This window comes from Pongo abelii, chromosome 2 (genome assembly GCF_028885655.2).
Source record: "Pongo abelii isolate AG06213 chromosome 2, NHGRI_mPonAbe1-v2.0_pri, whole genome shotgun sequence".
Classification (NCBI taxonomy): domain Eukaryota; kingdom Metazoa; phylum Chordata; class Mammalia; order Primates; family Hominidae; genus Pongo; species Pongo abelii.
Window position 1 is genome coordinate 31,922,053 of NC_085928.1, and position 22,089 is coordinate 31,944,141.

The window sequence follows — 22,089 nt, forward strand, 5'->3', positions numbered from 1 at the left end:
GACTGAAAGCGAGGTGGAGAATTAGATTTGAGACTTGTAACCTGTCATATTGGAACACCAGATCCATTTTACCTTAAGTTATACAATGCATTTGTGTTATAATACATTTTCAAATACAGCACCAGAAATAAGAACCCCATCCCCCAAAGAAAAGGAAAGAAAGAAAAGAAATTACTAACTTCTAACTAGGAACTCTCCATTCTAACCAAAGTTGTTTTGTTTGTCGTGCTTCTGCAAACCCTTCAGAAAAGTTTCCCCTTTTGCCCCTCCTGGCAGAGTGCTAGCCACTTGTGGTCTGAAGCTACCCTGATTCATGAGTCACTGAATGCTTTAATAAATTCTTTAAAAGATAAATGTAATAAAGCTTTTCTTTTATCAATACCTTTCACCTGAGACCTTTCCTCAACCAGTTCCAAAATTCCTGAAGTAAACACATCCCAAGAATAGCTAGTATTTACCTTGAGCACAAATGATCTTATAGTCCAGGAATGCAGAATGGATTGACTAGTACAAATCAGATGATGGCATAAGTCATTTTCTTAATATATAGGTGGAGGCCTACTTAGTGACCAGAAGAATTAGTAAGACATGAGTAGTGGTTTCTATAATCCTTAGGGCACACTGCATCTGTCAATGAAATAATGTCTTTTAGAGCAGTTGCCTCATGACTACACTTCACATGTGGTACAACTGAGTCACAGGCCTTGTGGGAGGCAAAGAACAGGTGAGACAGGCAAGGGCTCAATGTCTAACATGCTGAGACAAATAGATTGAGACCTCAGAAGGGAGAAGATAGTTTCCTTTCAAAACTCTTGAAATATTTAATATCCTGAAGTGAAATAAATCCTAATTTAGAATTGTTTTCTTTTAAAAAATTTTTATATGACCTGTGGCCCCTTTTGTATTTTTCCTTTTGTCGTTGCTAGCTAATAGATATGACGCTTCTATTTTAATTTTTTGACATTTTCTTTAAACATGTCAGACAAGTAATAATCCTGCATCGTTATCTCTTATTCTGAAATATAAGTAGCTTTCAAAGTTGTCAACTTATAGTGAAATTAATGGAGGAAAAATAGAAGATTTTGATGCTAAAGAATATAGATTGGTGAAAGCAAACAATTAATCATCTAATAATTACTGAGCATGGTGGACAATTATACTGTTTGCTGCCTTAAGGAGTTTATAATCCTTTGAGGAAGACAAGTCATAAATTAAAATTTAATAATCTGTAGCAAGGATCAGTAAACTTTTTTTTTTTTGGTAAAAGTATTTAGCTTTGCAGACCCAAAGGAAAAGTAGAAGACATTATATACCTAGTTACTTATAAAAAGAGAACACTCTTGCCTTGCCCTATCCCATTTGCCTGGGATAGACTGTGAATGGCGGTGGGCCAGCTTGAACTGCTGCAGTCAGCTGGAGATATTCTTCAAACCAGGAGAAACCATCCTGAGGTGGAGGGGCTTGTTTTGGGGGTGGAGTGGCAGCTACCTTGGTCAGATGTAATCTCTGTCCCAGTCATACCCAGATCCCTGTATGCCCTCTCTTCCCAGAAAGCCCAGTCATTTCAACTTAGGCAGGTGGCCAGAGGCGTGGTGACTCACGGAGTTGCTGATTTCCTGACCGAGATTCCACTACTTGATGCCTGACAGTTGCCAATTGCTGAGTTCCCCCAAAAATAGATGGTGACCTTGAATAGCAGTGAATCTCAGGTGCAGGGTAGAGAAGCAAGCATGGGAGCAGAGTTGGGGACAGAGAGATTCCTAGGCTTGCTCTCTGTGGTTCATAGTGCTAGCTTGCTCAAGATGGGTGCCAGTAGTCTATAGTGATTTATAGAATCCTTGTCATGTACCGAGCACCCAACTAGATATTCAAGTACAAGGATGAAACAATCACAGTTTTATTACATTTATCTCACAATAAAAGGTTTAAAGAATACTATGAAAATGTTGTGATAGATAACTTTTGCTAGCGTTAATTACCATAATAACTCAGAATTGTGATCAGAAAGAAATTCATTAAGAGGATATACATTGAGCCCAATGTTAAATGATAAAATTGAAGAAATAGTGAGAAGAGAAACTACCTCAGACAGAGGAAGTAAAATTGTTAAAGAATAATTTTTTTGAAAGTCAAATCATGACTTATAAATTATAAAATAGTATGTGTCAAAGATCTTACATAACTAATTTTTATCTTTTTCATTATTTAGGAAATCCATAAGATGTAAAAAGCAATTTTTAAAAAGTAAAAAATAGTGCCTATATGAACATGAAAGAATGCTGAAATAAATTTGCTATCACATACAAAATTGGTGTCTTCAGCAGGCTAGAAATCAATTTCATCTCCACTACACAAAATTCATTTGCATTTCTCTTAACAGGAGCTATCTGCATCACCATCATCTCTCCACAAATTATCTCCATAATGTTGCAAAATAGTTAAATAAAATGAAAGGCACATATTCTTATAGAATCCCGTAACCCCAGAAGTGTCATTGAGATAATGCTCAACATTCCATTGTAAAGGTAACCAGTTATCATTTCTCAATTCCAAAATCCTTTATCAGACAATATGAACAAAAGTAAAAAGAAAATACAATGTATTTGGTTCAGAGACATCTAAGATGCTCAGTTCTTCGTCATCTAAATTTCTTAGAATTGCTACCTGTAATAGACTATTTTACATAGTAAACCTGAAAGTGTTAAAACTACATTCTGACATTATAATTTCTAGCATCTCAGTAGATATATAATGAAACTATTGAGGAATTCAAATTGGTGTAGAGTGGGAGCTTTTCAACATTCCGTAAACTCCATAATACACAGTCACCCTCTCAACTCTATTGCATAGGGGTAGTCCTGTTCAATGCGTTAACTCAAATAAATCCATGCAAAGTGAAGAAAGAAAACAGAACAAAACAAAAACAAACCAACATTAACAGCTTGGCAACCAAGGAAATGTCTATCACAAAGCCCATTCACTTTACTCCAAAGAGATAAATAAGGACCAACATGTAATAAATTAAGAAAGCCAGATTCCCTCGTTATATATCAGATCTTTCCTAAGTTAACATTAGACTATGTCAGCATTAGACTAAAAACAAAAAATGCACTAGCAGCAAGAAAGCAAAGGAGTAGACAGAAAAAAAAAGAACTACCAATTTGAACCCTTAAAAGTAATGGGACCAATTTGATGTAATAGTTCTAGTGTTATTAGGGCTGTCTAGGGTTACTTGAGTAATAACGTAGCACCCTGTTAAAACATAGCACAATAAATGGTATTCATGGCAGTGGTTTTGCATCATGAGTAAATACTCAAACCACGTCCAGAACATTTTCATTGTGAAGACAATTAAATACATTACATATATTTGGAATAATACTGCTAAAATTTATTTATTATGGTTTTAAAATCTGAGTGCTCAGAGACAGTATCAGATTATTTTAAAAGGTAAAAAGTTGAAGTTTTTTTTATAATTAGGAAGAATGTAAGTATGGGTACAGGCAGTGATTATAGGGTAGAATAGCGTGGTAGTAATTAGATAAAATACTGGTCAACTAAGAAAACCTTTGCAAGTTCTAAAATACTCTACTAAGAAGTAAGATGAATGGTAAATTTCTAGTGTTCAAATGATTAAGAATAGTTCCAAGGAAGAGAGAAATCTAACCCACTGCAAATTTGTAACATTCAACTTTCACGTTGGATGATAATAACAGCTAAAATTTATTGTGTTGCAAGGTGTAATATATGTCATTGTATTAAATGATCCTTAATATATATGATTAGTATCTCATTTAATTCTCAAAATAATCATATGCGAAAGGCATTATTATTATCTCCGTTTCACAGATGAGAAAAAAGAAGCTTACAAAGAGATTAAGATTACCAACTACTCCGTGGCAGAGGCAATTTGAACCTAGATTGTGTGAGTCTAATACATGGTCTTTTAAGCATTCTGCTGTTTTATTTTCCATTTAATTTCCAAAATAGCTATTTGGAATAATACTTTAGTCAGGGTTCTCCAGAGATAGGTAGGTAGGTAGGTAGGTAGGTAGATAGATAGATAGATAGATAGATAAATAGATAGATAATACATAGATAGATAGATAATACATAGATAGATAGATACATAGATAGACACACAGACAATTATAGGAATTGGCTCAAGCAATTATGGAGGCCAAGAAGTTCCACAATCTGCTGTCTGCAACCTGAGAACTAGAAAACCCAGTGGTGTAACTCAGTTCAAATACTAGGGCCTGAGAATGGTGGGGACAGATAACTAGGGCATGAGGGCTAATACTGTAAACCCAGATAGAGAATGAAGGCCTGAGAACCAGGAACACCAATGACCAAGAAAAACATAAAAGTCCCAGCTCAGATTAAACAAATTAGTCTTTCCGCCACCTTCTTGTTCTATTCAGGGCCTGAACAGACTGGATGGTTCCTACCACCATTGGTGAGAGTGATCTTTACTCAGTCTACCTATTCAAATACTAATGTTTTCTGTAAACACTATCACAGACACACCCAGAAACAATATTTTACCAACTATCTGGGTTTTCCTTAGCTCAATCAAATTAATACATAAAATTAATCAACACAGGGTAAGTAGTATTTAAATTATATAATTTTATATATAATGAAACAGGGGCATATAAAAGCAAAGCAGCTAGCCCAGGCAGGCACTGCTAATATGTGACAGGGTGAATCCGTAGGTGTTCTTTCCACTAGGACAGGGCACAGCGGGCCCTGAACATCATGCAAATGTTCTACTCAAACTCCTCCTAAATGAGACTCCTCACCCCTCAACTGAGAAGGAGCTGTGGACAGCTTGTGGTGAACTGGAAAATGCAAATATTGCTTTAAAGACATTCAAATGCAGTTTGAAAAAAAAAAAAAAAGCCAAACATGTACTGTCTTAACAAAGCATTGTTTCCTGGGCTTATTCTGTGTAAGTATGCTGATTTGTGACTCTGGGAGTGGAGGGTAAGAGACCATTTGTGAGAGAATTCAAGAGACCGATGGAAGCTGATTCACAGAGCGTAGCCTGGTTGCTCTAAAGGCAGGCAATTGGAATAAATATTTATTAATTCCCGAAGCTCTGTTATCTGGAACTGTCTCGAATTCTAAAGAACATTTTGGGTCCAATCTCCATTAAAAAGATATGGCCTAGCTGTTCAGATTCTTGATATTATGTGTGTATATGGGTGTGTATAATATATATATAGATAGATAAAATATATATACACACACATATATTCCATAATAAATTCTCATTATATCAGGTGGCATGCAGACTCATTCTCTGCAACCAAATGAGCCTAACAAAACGATAACACTATAATTTGCCTTGAATTTTCCACATGTGTTTTTCCAACTTTTTAGTTCCAAATTGTGCTTTGGCTACAATGTGCTACACTCTGGTGATAAATGAAACATGAAAGTTGCTCATGCAGAAGTAAAAAAATAAAAGTAGAGTCATGGTTGCTTTTCCTTCTAACTAATATGAATAAGATCTTCATTGAAGAAACCCATTTTAAAGTACCAAATTGATTCAATTATTAAATTGCTGTTTTAGAGAATTTCTGAATTACCAACATTTTATAGTGCTTTGTATTCTTTGAATACTGGTAATGATGATGGTATAATACTTTCAAAAATTAGAATTCTCTATAGTGTGCCCCTTTTTAGAGATATTTTTAAAGATTACACATCAGTGTGTCACTCTAAAGGTAAAGATAGATCCTAGAACTAAAATGGATATAAGAGAAAATTATTTATCTTTTTAGCCTAGCTCTGACTGGGAAATTAAAATACCTGCAGTGGTGATTCTGTTTTTAAAATAATAATTATTATTAATAATTAATAATAATAATAATTTACAAGTCTGGAAATCTTAGAAGCCAGGTTGGGTTCTGAGAGATTCCAACACCAGGGACTGGCTGTAGGCAAGGGCTCAATGTCATGAATAAACTATAATAAGGTCCAGAAAGAACATGACTCTTGACATAAAATCTTCATCTTTAGCCTCAAACTCACAGTATTCCCAGGAGAATTTTTGGATTAGTGGTATAACTAATCAATATTTTTCCTCAATTAATCTCTGAGGTTCTTTATCTATTCTTTGGGAGGAATACCTTCTGAGGCTTCTAGTCATTGTCATTATCATAACTACCAAATTTTTCGAAGACTTTGAGAACTTAGATAGTCCATACCACATCAATCTCTTTCAAGTTTTCTGTGGCACTGGAGATTGCTATTGAAGATTAGGTTTTCACTTCAGGGCCGGACTAGGGTGAGGCAAGTGAGCTGCCTAGGGTGCAAAATACTCACAGGCTCTGCTCTCAGCTTAATGCAAGTGCTGAGTCCCAAAGTCCCCATTTCCCAATACAATCAGTCCAGAGATTAGGATTACAACATAAGAATTTGGGAAGGAACACAACATTCAGTCCATAGCAAGCCATGTCTTGCCAGCATTTGGTGTCAGTGTTTAGAATTTTGGCCTTCCTAATAGGTATGTAGTGGTATCTCAATTGTTCTAATTTGCAGTCTGCTAATAATATATGATGTTGGGCATCTTTTCACATGCTGCTTTCCCATTTTTATGTCTTCTTTGATGAGGTGTTTTAGTTTTAGTTCAGGTTGAGTAGTGATTTAATGCAGGTCTTTTGCTCATTTTTAATTGGATTTTTTTATTATTGAGTTTGAGGGGTTCTGTGTATATTTTGATCACCCTCTCTTATCAAATATGCCTTTTACAAATATTTTCTCCCAGTCTGTGGCTTCTTTTCTCATTTGGTTAATGGTATCTTTACAGAGAAGTTTGTAATTTTAACAAAATCTATCATATTAATAATTTCTTCCATGAACTGTGTCTTTGGTGCTGTATCTAAAAACTCATTGCCATACCCAAGGTTATCTAGATTTTCTATTTTAATATCTTCAGGAAACGTACAGTTTTTCATTTGATTTGCTTTTTTAAAAAGATCATCTAGGCTCTATGTAAAATACGGATATTTAAAAAGCAAAAATGGAAGGTGACCAGTAAGAAGCTATTGCATTAGTCTGCAACAGGAATGACAACTTTCACAAGAAAAGTGAAAGCGGAAATAGAGAAAAGTAGATGAACTCAAACTCTCAGTCTGTCTTGGAGGTGTAATATTGATAGATACTTTTTGGGGCGGTGAGGAGGGAATGTAAAATCCAGAATAACTCCTAGCTGGTTCCCATCTGGTTTTCATGGCAGGCTGCTTCAGAGTCAATGGCCACTTAATTCTTAGGAACCTTTGAATTGTTTCGGTCAATCAGCATCTTAATAGGAGCATTGCTGCTCCTTCTAGGAACAAAAAGGGGCTTAAATATGAAGACCTGAAAGGAGGCCAATTTATTTTGAAAGCTTCAAGAATATAAATGATTACCTGCAAGACCAGTTAACTGTGTACACCACACAGAGGATATTTCTAGTACCCAATATAACTTGTAAGTTTTAGGAGCAATGTAATATATTTCACCAGGAATAAAGTTGGTTTTCTCAAACTCATGTGTTGCCAAAAGTCAAATGCTTATCTATAAAATATGGTAGTTGTACTCTCTTTTTGGATGTATGGGAACAGATGTATTTTACCTTGGATGCTTTGACTTGGGTGTGTTAAAGTTTTTCCTGTAGAGTTTTGTAAAATTGGGAGCCTAATTGACATAGTTTTATTTCAATACAGATTGTTGTACCTTCACATAGAAGTACTTACATTACAGATTATTATTGAAAACGTCTAAACCTGAGTATTAAAATTAAAACAGTAAAACTGATAATAATTATTAATATGTAAAAACAAACACTTCTTAGTCTCCTTGATTTTAATAGAGAATTCACCAAAATGTGAATATTCTGGTTTTTTATTTTTCCTTTTACCCAACACTAATTCTTTTGGTGAATTTTTTTTTCCTTTGGTTTGGTTTTAGTTCAGGTATGTGTGGTAGACGGAATGATGGCCCCCAAAGATATCCATGATGTCCATATTCTAATCCCCAGAGCCTGTAAAGTTGTGACCTAGCATGACAAAAGGAGCTTTGCAGATGTAACTAAATTGAGGACTAGAGATGGAGAGAGTATGCTCTATTATTTGGGTGAGACCAATGTAATTACAAAGGTTCTTATACAAGGGAGAAGATAATGTGACAATCAAAGCAGAATCAGTGATTTGAAGATGCTACACTTCTGGCTTTGATAGAGGAGAAAAGAACCATAAATCAAGGAAAGCAAGCAGCCTCTAGAAGTTGGAAAAGGTGAGAAAACAGATTATCTCCTGGAGCTTCCAGAAAGAATGCAGCACTGTGATTTCCTTGATTTTAGACCTCTAAGACCCATTATCACCTTCTGACCTCAAACCTCTAAGATACTAAAATTGTATTGTTTTAAGCCCCCAGATTTGTGATAATTTGTTATAGTTGCAATAGGAAACTAATGCAACACACTATTCTAAAAATAGGACTTTCCTTGAGAGCTTATGAAAATAGAATATTGATATTGCTACTCTCATTTCGAGCTAGATGGATTATCGATCCTCAATTTTTTAATGTCTCACAAAAGCATGTTGGTTCTCCACTTAATGAAGAAAGGAAAAGAATAATGCTTATAATTTTTATGTTAATTTTCAACTGGGTATACAATAATACTATTTACACAATAGGAAAGATGAACATTAGAGTTACTGTGGTTCAGTAAATCAAGACTTCCTTTCTTTGCAATATTAAGCCTGAGATGTGTATTACATCAGTACTACAAAACTGACCCATAAAAGCAAGAAAAGGCCAAGAGGGAGGGTTTTCATGCTTAAATGCCTCATAAAAAAAACTGTCACAAAGGATTCAGCACAAAAACCACAGTCTTGCACAAAGGTCAACACAAGCTTATACAAGCAATCCTTCTCTGAGGACATCTGCCCAGCAACTGCCTGTCCAAAACTGGGCTGGTGTCACTAAACACAATTATCTCAAAACAATTATATAATTCTCCTCTTTAAAAACTTGTGTCTTCTTTTACCTTCCTGACTACACACAAAGAATATGGCATAAGTATTCTCATTGCAATTCCCTATTTCTGAATAAATATCATTTCTTTCAGACATCCTCTCTATGTTTGTTATTTAGGTTAACAAAATGGTGTCAGAAATGGGATCTTATGTAAGGTCACTTTCAGAAGGAATTGACAATTCTTGGAACCAGTGTACAGTACTCACTGGAGCCCTTTGAACTCTGTTTCCACAGCTTGCCTTTCTGCCCTGGGGAATCTTCTGTCAGGCTGAGCCTTCCGTTTTTTGGTTGACAATCTTCCTTTATCCAGAATCTAATTTGGATAAGGCTGCCTTAATAAAGAATCTTACATCCCTCCTGGGGTGATAAAGGACTTCTTGCCTTTTCTGGCAAGTCCATTCTTGTATAAAGTCAAGTGTCCTCATTTGAGAACCCTGGTTTCAACAGAAATTACGTTATGTCTTTGAGGCATGTCTTTTCTGTCAAATTCACTTTTAATTCTGTGTGTCTAATTTAATATTTTGTTTGATCTGCATGCCTAGCTTAAAAATTTTTGTGAAAAGTCTTATCTTGGTGTCATCTTGGTATATGTGTCTGTGAAAGATTCAGCTCTTTTCTCTTGCTTATTTCTAAAAATCTCTCAAGAGCAAAAATAAACTTTCTAAATGGTGGATACAGGATGAGTAATTAAAAGCCACTAGGGCAGTCACCACAATCTGCAACAGCAGTCAAAACTCCTGATATACTCTGATAAGATTTATAGAATTTTCTTTGCTCTCAGGAGGTTAAGAAGAAATGGATTGAGCTTCTCAAACATTAAGACATGCTGGATTATTTGAGACTTCAGCTGGCTACATATTATGAATGTTCTCATTCATATTTTTTAATTAATTAATTTATTTATTTTTTCCATAACTTATTATGGTACAGGTGGCATTTGGTTGCATGAGTAAGTTCTTTAGTGATTTGTGAGATTTTGGTGCACCCATCACCTGAGCAGTACACTCTGTAAATATTTGTAGTCTTTTATCCCTCACCCCTCCCACTCTTCCCCCCAAGTCCCCAAAGTCCACTGTATCATTCTTATTCATTTGCATCCTCATAGCTTAGCTCCCACATATCAGTGAGAACATACGATGTTTGGTTTTCAATTCCTGAGTTACTTCACTTACAATAATAGTCTCCAAACTCATCCAGGTCACTGCAAATGCTGTTAATTCATTCCATTATATATATGAATATATATATGAATATATCATATATATATAAATATATATATGATATATCATATATATATATGAATATATATATGAATATATCATATATATATATGAATATATATATGAATATATCATATATATGTATTCATATATATTCATTCATAAATATTCCTATATATTCATATATATACTCATATATATTCATATATATTCATATATATTCATAAATATATTCATATATACACATATATTCATATATAATCATATATATTCATATATAATCATGTATATTCATATGTATATTCATATATAATCATATATATTCATATATAATCATGTATATTCATATGTATATTCATATATATTCATATATATTCATATATATATTCATATATATATTCATATATATATTCATATATATATTCATATATATATTCATATATATATTCATATATATATTCATATATATATTCATATATATTCATATATATATTCATATATATATTCATATATATTCATATATATATTCATATATATATTCATATATATATTCATATATATTCATATATATATTCATATATATTCATATATATATTCATATATATATTCATATATATTCATATATATATTCATATATATATTCATATATATTCATATATATTCATATATATATTCATATATATTCATATATATTCATATATATATTCATATATATATTCATATATATTCATATATATTCATATATATATTCATATATATTCATATATATTCATATATACATATATATATTCATATATATTCATATATATTCATATATATTCATATATATATTCATATATATTCATATATATTCATATATATATTCATATATATTCATATATATTCATATATATTCATATATATATTCATATATATTCATATATATTCATATATATTCATATATATTCATATATAATCATATATATTTATATGTAATCATATATGTAATCATATATAATCATATATAATCATATATAATCATATGTAATCATATATATTCATATATATATTCATATATATTCATATATATTCATATATATATTCATATATATTCATATATATTCATATATATTCATATATATTCATATATATATTCATATATATTCATATATATTCATATATATATTCATATATATTCATATATATTCTCATATATATTCATATATATTCATATATATTCATATATATAGTCATATATATTCATATATATTCATATATATGATGCGAGAGATATATATATATGTATATATATATATCTATCTCACAGTTTCATTATCCACTCGTTGATTGATGGGCATTTGGGTTGGTTCCATGATTTTGCTATTGTGAATTGTGCCACTATGAACATGCGTGTGCAAGTATCTTTTTCGAATAATGACTTCTTTTTTTCTGGGTGGATACCCAGTAGTGGAATTACTGATCAAATGGTAGTTCTACTTTTAGCTCTTTAAGGAAATATTGCTTTCCATATTTCCATATTTCCACATTGTTTTCCATAGTGTCTGTACTAATTTACATTCCCAACAGCAGTATAGAAGTGTTCCCTGTTCACTGCATCCACACTAGCATCTACAGTACAGTATTTTTATTTTTTGATTCTGGCCATTCTTGCAGGAATAAGGTGGTATCACATTGTGGTTTTGATTTGCATTTCCCTGATCATTAGTGATGTTGAGCATATTTTTCATATGTTTGTTGGTTATTTGTACATCTTCTTGTGATAATTGCCTTTTCATGTCCTTAGCCCACTTTTTGATGGGATTGTTTATTTTTTTCTTACTGATTTGTTTGAGTTCTCTGTAGATTCTGGATATTAGTCCATTGTCAGATACATAGTTTGTGAAGATTTTCTCCCACTCTGTGGGTTGTCTGCTTACTCTGCTGACTGTTCCTTTTGCCATGCAAAAGCTCTTTAGTTTAATTCAGTACCAGCTATTTATCTTTGTTTTTATTGCATTTGCTTTTAGGTTCTTGGTCATGAAATCCTTGCCTAAGCCAATGTGTAGAAGGGTTCTTCCAATGTTATCTTCTAGAATTTTTATAGTTTCAGGTCTTAGGTTTAAGTCTTTAATCCATCTTGAATTGATTTTTGTATAAGGTGATAGATGAGGATCTAGTTTCATTCTCCTACAGGTATCTAGCCAATTATCCCAGCACCATTTGTTGAAAAGGGTGTCCTTTCCCCACTTTATGTTTTTGTTTGCTTCATCAAAGGTCAGCTGGCTGTAGGTATTTGATTTTATTTCTGGGTTCTCTATTCTGTTTCATTGGTCTATACCAGTACCATGTTGTTTTGGTGACTATGGCCTTATAGTATAGTTTGAAATCAAGTAGTGAGATGCCCCCAGATATGTTCTTTTGGCTTAGTCTTGCTTTGGCTACGTGGGCTCTTTTTTGGTTTCATATGAATTTTAGAATTGTTTTTTCTAATTCTGTGAAGAATGATGGAAGTATTTTGTTGGAGATTGTGTTGAATTTGTAGATTGCTTTTGGCAATATGGTCGTTTTCACCCTATTGCTTCTAACTCATCCATGAGCATGAGATGTGTTTCCATTTGTTTGTGTCATCTATGAATTCTTTCAGCAGTGTTTTGTAGTTTTCCTTGTAGAGGTCTTTCGACTCCTTTGTTAGGTATGTTCCTAAGTATTTTATTTATTTATTTATTTATTTTGCAGCTATTGTAAAAGGGATTGAGTTCTTGATTTGATTCTCCACTTGGTAACTGTTGGTGTATAGAAGAGCTACTGATTTATGTACATTAATCTTGTATATGGAAACTTTGCTGAATTCTTTTATCAGTTCTAGGAGCTTTCTAGAGGAGTACTCAGGGTTTTCAAGGTAAACAATCATATCATCATCAAACAGTGACAGTTTGACTTCCTCCTTACTGATTTGGATGCCTTTTACTTATTTCTCTTGCCTGGTTGCTCTGCCTAGGACTTCTAGTACTATAGTGAAGAGGAGTGGTGACAGTGGGCATCCTTGTCTTGCTCCGGTTCTCAGAAAGAAGGCTTTCAACTTTTCCCCATTCAGTATTATATTGGCTGTGAGTTTGTCATAGATGGCTTTTATGACATTAAATATGTCCCTTGAATGCCGATTTTGCTGGGAGTTTTAATTGTAAAGGGATGCTGGATTTTGTTGAATGGTTTTTCTGCATCTATTGAGATGATCGTGTGGTTTTTGTTTTTAATTCTGTTTATGTGGTGTATCACATTTATTGACTTGCTTATGTTAAACCATTCCTGGATCCCTGCATCCCTGGTATGAAACCCACTTGATCATGGTGGATTATCTTTTTGACATGTTGTTGGATTTGGTTAGGTAGTATTTTGTTAAGGACTTTAGCATCAATATTCATCAAGGATATCAGTCTGTAGTTTTATTTTTTTCTTATGTTCTTTCCTCGTTTTGATATTAGGGTGATGCTGGCTTCATAAAATGAATTGGGGAGGGTTCCTTCTTTCTTTATTGTGTGGAATAGTGTCAAAAAGACTGGTACCAATTCTTCTTTGAATGTCTGGTAGAATTCTGCTATGAATCCATCTCTGGTCTTAAATTTTTTTATGTTGGTAGTTTTTTAACTACCATTTCAATCTCACTGCTTGTTATTGGTCTGTTCAGGATATCCAATCTTCCTGACACAAGCTAGGAGGGTTGCATTTTTCCAGGAATTTATCCATCTCTTCTAGGTTTTCTAGTATATGTGCATAAAGGTGTTCATAGTAACTGTGAATGATCTTTTGTATTTCAGTGGTGTCAGTTGTAATATTTCCTGTTTTGTTTCTTAGTGAGATTATTTGGATTTTCTCTCTTCTTTTCTTGGTTAATCTTGCTAATGGTCTATCAATTTTATTTATCTTTTCAAATAACCAGCCTTTTGTTTCATTTCTCTTTTGTATTATTTTCTGTTTGTTTGTTTGTTTCTACTTCATTTAGTTCTGCTCTATCTTGGTAATTTCCTTTCTTCTGTTGGGTTTGGGTTTGGTTTGTTCTAGTTTACCTAGTTCCTTGAGATGTAACCTTAGGATGTCAGTTTGTGCACTTTCAGACTTTCTGATATAGGTGCGTAGGGCTATGAACTTTCCTCTTAGCACCACCTTTGCTGTATCCCAGAAGTCTTCATAGGTTGTGTCATTGTTGTCATTCAGTTTGAATAATTATTAAATTTCCATCTTGATTTTGTTTTTGACCCATTGCTCATTCAGGAGCAGGTTATTTAATTTCCATGTTTTTGCATGCTTTTGAAGGTTTCTTTTGGAGTTGATTTCAAGTTTTTTCCGCTATGGTCTGAGAGAGTGCTTGATATAATTTCAATTTTCTTAAATTTATTGAGGCTCATTTTATGGCCTATCATATGGTCTATCTTGGAGAAAGTTCCATGTGCTGTTGAATAGAATGTGTATTCTGTGGCTATTGGTTGAAATATTCTGTATATATCTGTTAAGTCCATTTGTTCCAAGGTATAGTTTAAATCCATTGTTTCTTTGTTGACTTTCTATCTTGATAACCTGTCTTGTGCTGTCATTGGAGTATTGAAGTCCCCCACTACTATTGTGTTGCTGTCTATCTCATTTCTTAGGTCTATTAGTAATTGTTTCATAAATTTGGGAGCTCCGGTGTTAGGTGCACGTATGTTTAGGATTTTGATATATTCCTGTTGGACAATGCCTTTTACCATTATATAATTTGCCTCTTTTAAGTGCTGTTGCTTTAAAATTTGTTTTGTCTGATATAAGAATAGCTACCCCTGCTTGCTTTTGGTGTCTATTTGCATGAAATGCCCTTTTCTATCCCTTTATCTTAAGTTTATGTGAGTCCTTATGTGTTAGGTGAGTCTCTTGAAGGCAGCAGATGGTCGATGAGTTCTCATCCATTCTGCAGTTCTGTATCTTTTAAGTGCAGCATTTTAGCCATTTACATTCAATGTTAGTATTGAAGTGTGAGGTATCGTTGCATTCATTGTACTTTTTGTTGCCTGTGTCTTTTTTGTTTGCTTATTTTTTGTTTTTGCTTTTGAACATGTATTTTAATTTTATAGGTCCTGTGTGATCTATACTTTAAAGAGGTTTTGTTTTGATGTGTTTCCAGGATTTGTTTCAAGATTTAGAGCTCCATTTAGCAGTTCTTGTAGTGGTGCTTGGTAATGGCAAATTCTCAGCATTTGTTTGTCTAAAAATGACTGTATCTTTCCTTCATATATGATGCTAAGTTTCACTGGATACAAAATTCTTGGCTGATAATTGTTTTGTTTATGGAGGCTAAAGATGGGGCTCCAATCCCTTCTAGCCTATAGGGTTTCAGCTGAGAAATCTGCTGTTAATCTGATAGGTTTTATTTTATAAGTTACCTGGTGCATCTGTCTCACAGCTCTTAAGATTCTTTCCTTCATCTTAATTTTGGATAAACTGATGACAATTTTGCCTAGACGATGATCTTTTTTGTGATAATTTCCCAGGTGTTCTTTGCGCTTCTTGTATTTAGACGCCCAGGTCTCTAGCAAGGCCATGGAAATTTTCCTCAGTTGTTCCCCTGAATATGTTTCCCAAGCTTTTAGAATTCTCTTCTTCCTAGGAACACCAATTATTCTTAAGTTTGATCATTTAACACAATCCCAGACTTCTTGGGGACTTTGCTCATATTTTCTTATTCTTTTTCTTTGTCTTTGTTGGATTGGGTTAATTCAAAGACGTTGTCTTCAAGCTCTGAATTTTTTTCTTCTACTTGTTCAATTCTACTACTGAGACTTTCCAGAGCATTTCACATTTCTAAAAGCGTGTCCAAAGTTTCCTGAGTTTTTGACTGTTTTTTTCTTTAAGCTATCTATTTCCTTGAATATTTCTCCCTTCACTTCTTGTATCATTTTTTGGATTTCCTTGCATTGGGCTTTGCCTTTCTCTGGTCCCTCCCTGATTAGCTTAATAACTAACCTCCTGAATTCTTTTTCAGGTAAATCAGGGATTTCTTCTTGGTTTAGATCCATTGCTGGTAAACTAGTTTTGGGTGGTGTTGAAGAGCCTTGTTTTGTCATATTACCAGGGTTGGTTTTCTGGTTCCTTCTCATTTGGGTAGGCTCTGTCAGACAGAAAGTCTAGGGCTGAAGGCTGTTGTTCAGATTCTCTTGTCTCATGGGGTGTTTGCTTGATGTAATACCCCTCTCCTTTTCCTATGGATGTGGTTTCCTGTAAGTCAAACTGCAGTGATTTTTGTCTCTTTTCTGGGTCTAGCCACCCAGTGAGTCTATCTGGCTCCAGGCTGGTACTGGGGGTTGTCTGCACAGAGTCCTGTGATGTGAACTGTGTATGGGTCTCTCAGCCATGGATACCAGTGCCTGTTCCAGTAGAGGTGGCAGGGGGGTACAATGGACTTCGTGAAGGTTCTTAGCTTTGGTGTTTTAATGCTCTATTTTTGTGCTGGTTGACCTCCTCCCAGGAGGCAATTTCCAGAAAGCATCAGCTACAGTAGTATAGAGAGGCACCAGTGGCAGGCATGGCCCTAGAACTCCCAAGATTATATGCCCTTTGTCTTCCACTACCAGGGTGGATAGGGAAGGACCATCAAGTGGAGGTGGAACTAGATGTGTTTGGGCTCAGATTCTCCTTGGGCAGATCTTGCTACAGCTGCTGCGGGGAACGGGGGTGAAATTCTCAGTCACTGGAGCTGTGTACCTAATAGGATTATGGCTGTGTCTGCTGAGTCATGCAGGTTGTCTTGGAAGTGGGGGAAAGGTAGCTGTCACAGACCTCACCCAGCTGTCACGCAAAATGAAGGGCTCTTGTCACTCCAACCATGCTCTCCCCAACCGCTCTGAGTCTGTTTCCAGATGGAGGGCGTGACGAGACTGAAAACTTGCCCTGGGTTACCCACCTCCCAGCTGAGAAAGAAAAGGGCTTGGTCCTTCTCCTGCCTGTGGAGTCTGCACACCAGATTTTACACCTTCCCCTGAGTTTTGGCTAGGAGACTTCTTGCCCTGTTCAAATTGTTACAAAATTCAGCCAGAGATTTTCTTCTCCCTGTGGAGTTAGTTATACCCTCTGCCTCTCTGATCACCCACCTGATGGATTCCTGTGGTGCCAGGCAGGAATGGCCTGCTAGAGGCTGCAGCGAGCTCCCAGGGCCTTTCTGCTGCTTCCTCTACCCCTGTATTTCACTTGTCTCTCGAAATTGGCTCAGCTCCAGGTAAGGTCACAAACTTCCCCCACAAACAGACCTTCAGCTTCTCCAGTGGAGGTGTGTGTGAGGGAGAAGAGGGTCTCCCTTTTCCACTTCTGCAGTTGTGGCACTGAAAGTATTTAGGGTGTCTCCCAGTCCTGCAGGAGCAGTTTGCTTCCTTCAGAGCATCTGTAGGTCCTCCTGGAATTGCTGGTTTGTTCTTGCAGTCAATCTGGAGCTAAAATTCACAATGTGAGCTTCCGCAAGCTGCTCTGTCCGGTGCTGCAATCTAGCCATGCCTCCTGTTGGCCTCCTGTCGGCCATGCACATGAGAAAGAGATTTTAACTGATAAGAAAATTATGTCAAGGAAAATTGAGAGCTCAAATTGTCATTATTTGAACTCTCTTAAAAAAAAACCCTGCAACTATAGAGTTAACATGTAAAGCTTTCTAAGTTTTCTGTCTAGCTATCTCTGTTTTTATACCTACTTTGAACCAGCTGACTCTTCTGCAGGTGTTGAGAAAACTCACTGCTTATGGCGTCCCAGCCAAGATTTTCTTTTAAATTCTTAAAGGGCTTTGAAATTAATTGCTTTGCAGATTACAACAGCTCCATGGCAACCAACAACCTAAATACTTTTTGGAAATGTAAATTTAGGTTTGCCTAATAATTGCTTAGGGTGATGGAACAGTTAATTAAAGGTTTAATAGTCTATAAGAAAAAGACCTAGGTAAAATTTTATAAAAGTTAAGTTCTCAGATGAAATAGCTCAAAATCTTGAACTCAATGCTGTAATATAAGATATCTCTGATGGGCATAAAAATTGCTTTGTCTTCTATGCAAGGGCCAGAAAAAGCAAGAAACAAAACAAAAGAGCAAAAACAAAAACTGCTAATTTTTTTTCATCCACATTGACTAGTCAAATAAACCAGAGCAGCAAACAAAAGATAAGTTCATTACTAATTCAAGGCCATTTGAAAAATTCATTTTTATTATACAATTCATTCATTTCTAGCTGAAATGTAAACATAAAAAATTTAACCATAAACTCATTTGAAACTAGAAAAAGGAAAAAATACGGTGAAAAAAATTAAACCAAACTACTTTATCCAAAATTTTGGTTCCAATCTAATCTAATGAATAATCTTCATTAGATCATCTATGAGGCAAGTAGGATTTAGCACTATTAACAGGTCCCATTTTGTCAGAAGTACAATTTAAATCCAACTGTCTTTTGTAAACCAGTGAGTCTGCATTACTCTCCCATGACTAAACTTCTAAAATGAAAGCTATAAAATGTTTATTTGTGTGTGTATATGTATGTGTTTAAGCATGTTTATGTGTAAATACATACATTAACTTATATGTTGTGTCTACATGATAAAATCTGACATAGTCAGTCAGAGGTCGCCTAAGGAATTTTATTCAGACTGGCTTAAATGAGCATGAATATAAAATATATGGTAATTAACCTAAATGCCTTTTAGTTTAAGTGATCTAAGTAATAATAAAGATCAGAATCACCAATAAATAAAATTGAAATAAAAAATACAAAAGATGAACAAAACAAAAAGTTGATTTTTCAATTAGTTAAACAAAATTGACAAACCTTTAGCCAGACTAACTAGGAAAAAAAAGAGAGAAGATCCAAATAAAATCAGAAATGAAGAAGGAGACATTACAACTAAACCACAGAAGTTCAAAGGATCATCAGAGAATACAATGAGTAACTATATGCCAATAAACTGGAAAAATAGAAGAAATGGATAAGTTCCTAGACACATACAGCCTACCAAGTTGGATCCATGAAGAAATTCAAAATCAGAATAGACAAATAACAAATAATATGATCAAATCCATAATAAAAAAATACACCAGCAAAGTACAGAACCCAATGACTTCGCTGCTGAATTTCACCAATTTAAAGAAAATTAATACAATCCTACTCAAACTGTTCCAAAAAATAAAGGAAGAAGAAATACTTCCAAACTCATTCTACAAGGTCAGTATAATTACCCTGAGACATTAGCTGGGGTGGCTAATGGAATGCTTGCAACACCCCTCCCACAAACACAGGTAGCACAGCTAGCAGTTCCAAAAGAGACCCCTTCCTTTCCTATGAGGAGAGGAGAGGGAAGAGTAAAGAGGACTTTGTCTTGCATCTTGGATACCAGCTCAGTCACAATAGGATAGGGCACTAAGCAGAGAGATGAGCCCCCCAATCCATGACCTAGGTCTGAATGACATTTCTAGATACTCTTTGGGACAGAAAGAAACCTGCTGCCTTTAAGGGAAAGACCCAGTCATGGCAGGATTCATTACCCGCTGACAAAAGTGCCTTTGAGCCTCAAAGAAAGAGCAAGAATAGCCAGGTGTATGGCATGGGACTTGGGTGAGATTCTGAGATGTACTGGCTTCAGGTGAGACCCAGCACATTTCCAGCTATGGGAGCTAGAATGACAAAGTCGTCATTCAGCTAGAGAGGAAAAAGTAAAGACTTTGTCTTGCGCTTTAGATACCAGCTCAGATGCAAGAGGTAGGGGAGCAGGAGAAGGGTGAAGGTAAAGCACCAGGGAAAATCTTCAGTTTATGGATTCCTTTGTTCTTGGACAGCATTTTTTGACCTGCCCTGGGCCAGAGGAGAGTCTGCTATCCTGCCCACTTCATCGCTGTTATTCAATATAGTACTCTAAGTTCTAGCTGGAGCAATCAGGCAATAGAAGAAAATAAAGGGCATTCAAATTGGAAAGAAAGAAGTCAAAATATCCTTGTTTGGACATAATATAATCTTATATTTGGAAAAGCCTAAAGACTCCACCAAAAACTATTAGAACTGATACAAAAAATCAAGAAAGTTGCAGGATATAAAATCAACAAACAAAATTCAGTAGCATTTTTATATGCCAATAACGAACAATATGAAGAAGAAATCAAGAAATAATGCCATTTACATTAACCACAAATAAAATACCTAGGAATAAACTTAACCAAAGTCGTGAAAGAGCAATGAAAATGATAAAATATTGATGCAATAAATTGAAGAAGATACAAAAAAATTGAAATATATTCCACGTTCATCGATAAGAAGAATCAGTATTGTTAAAGTATCCATACTACCCAAAGCAATCTACATATTCAATGCAATCCCTATCAAAGTACCCATAACATCCTTCATAAAAATTTTTAAAAATTCAAAAATGTATGTGGAACTGCAGAAGGCCCAGAATAGCCAAAGCAATCCTAGGCAAAAAGAATGAAACTGGAAGAATCACATTACCTGACTTCAAAATATACTACAGAGCCATAGTAACCAAAGAAAATGGTACTGGCGTAAAAACAGAAACATAGAACAACAGATCAAAATAGAGAACCCAGAAATAAAATTATACATCTACAGTGAACTCATTTTTGACATAGGTTCCAAGAACATACACCAGGGAGAGAAGAGTCTCTTCAATAAATAGTGTTGGAAAAACTGGATATTCATATGCAGAAGAAAGAAAGAACTCTATCTCTCACCATATGTGAAAATCAAATCAAAATGACTTAAAGACTTAAATTTAAGCCCTTAAATTACAAAACTACTAAAAGAAAACATTGGGGAAGCTCTGCAGAATGTTGGACTGGGCAAAGATTTTTTGAGTAATACCTTGGAAGCACAGGCAACCAAAGTAAAAATAAACTAATGGAAACACATCAAATTAAAAAGCTTGTGCACAGCAAAGAAAATATTCAATAAACTGAAGAGACAACCTACATAATGGGAGAGAATATTTCCAAACTATCCATCTGACAAGGGATTAATAACCAGAATATAAAAGGAACTCAAAAAACTCTATAGGAAAGCTATCATGATCCAGTTAAAAAAATGAATAGACATTTCTCAAAAGAAGACATACAGATGGTAAATAGGCATATTAAAAATGCTCAACATCATTGATCATCAGAGAAATGCAAATCAAAACTACAGTGAGCTATCATCTTACCACAGTTAAAATGGCTTTTATTCAAAAGACAGGTAATTACAAATGTTGGTGAGAATGTGGAGAAAGGGGAACTCTCGTTCACTGATGGTGGGAATGTAAATTAGTACAGACGCTACAGAGAATAGTATGGAGATTTTTCAGAAACCTGAAAATAGAACTACCACATGATTCAACAACCCCACTGCTAGATGTATACCCAAAAGAAAAGAAATCAGTGTAGCAAAGAGATATCTGTGTTCCCATGTTTATTGCAGCATGATTCAAACTAGCCCAGATTTAGAAGCAACTAAGTGTCTATCAACAAACAAATGGATAAAAAAAATGTGGTATGTATACACAATAGAATACTATCCAATCATAAAAAAGAATAAGATACTGTCATTTTCAATAACATGGATAGAACTGGAGGACATTATATTTAGTGAAATAAGACAGACAGAAAGAAAAACTTCACATATTCTCACTTGTTTTGGGGAGCTAAATATTAAAATAATTGAACTCATGGAGATAGACTGTAGAATGATGGTTATCAAAGGGTAGGAAGGGTAGATGAGGGTGAAAGTGTGGATGATTAATGAGTATAAAAATATAATTCGAATGAATAAGCTCTGGTATTTGATAGCATAACATAGTGATTATAGTCAGCAATAATTTATT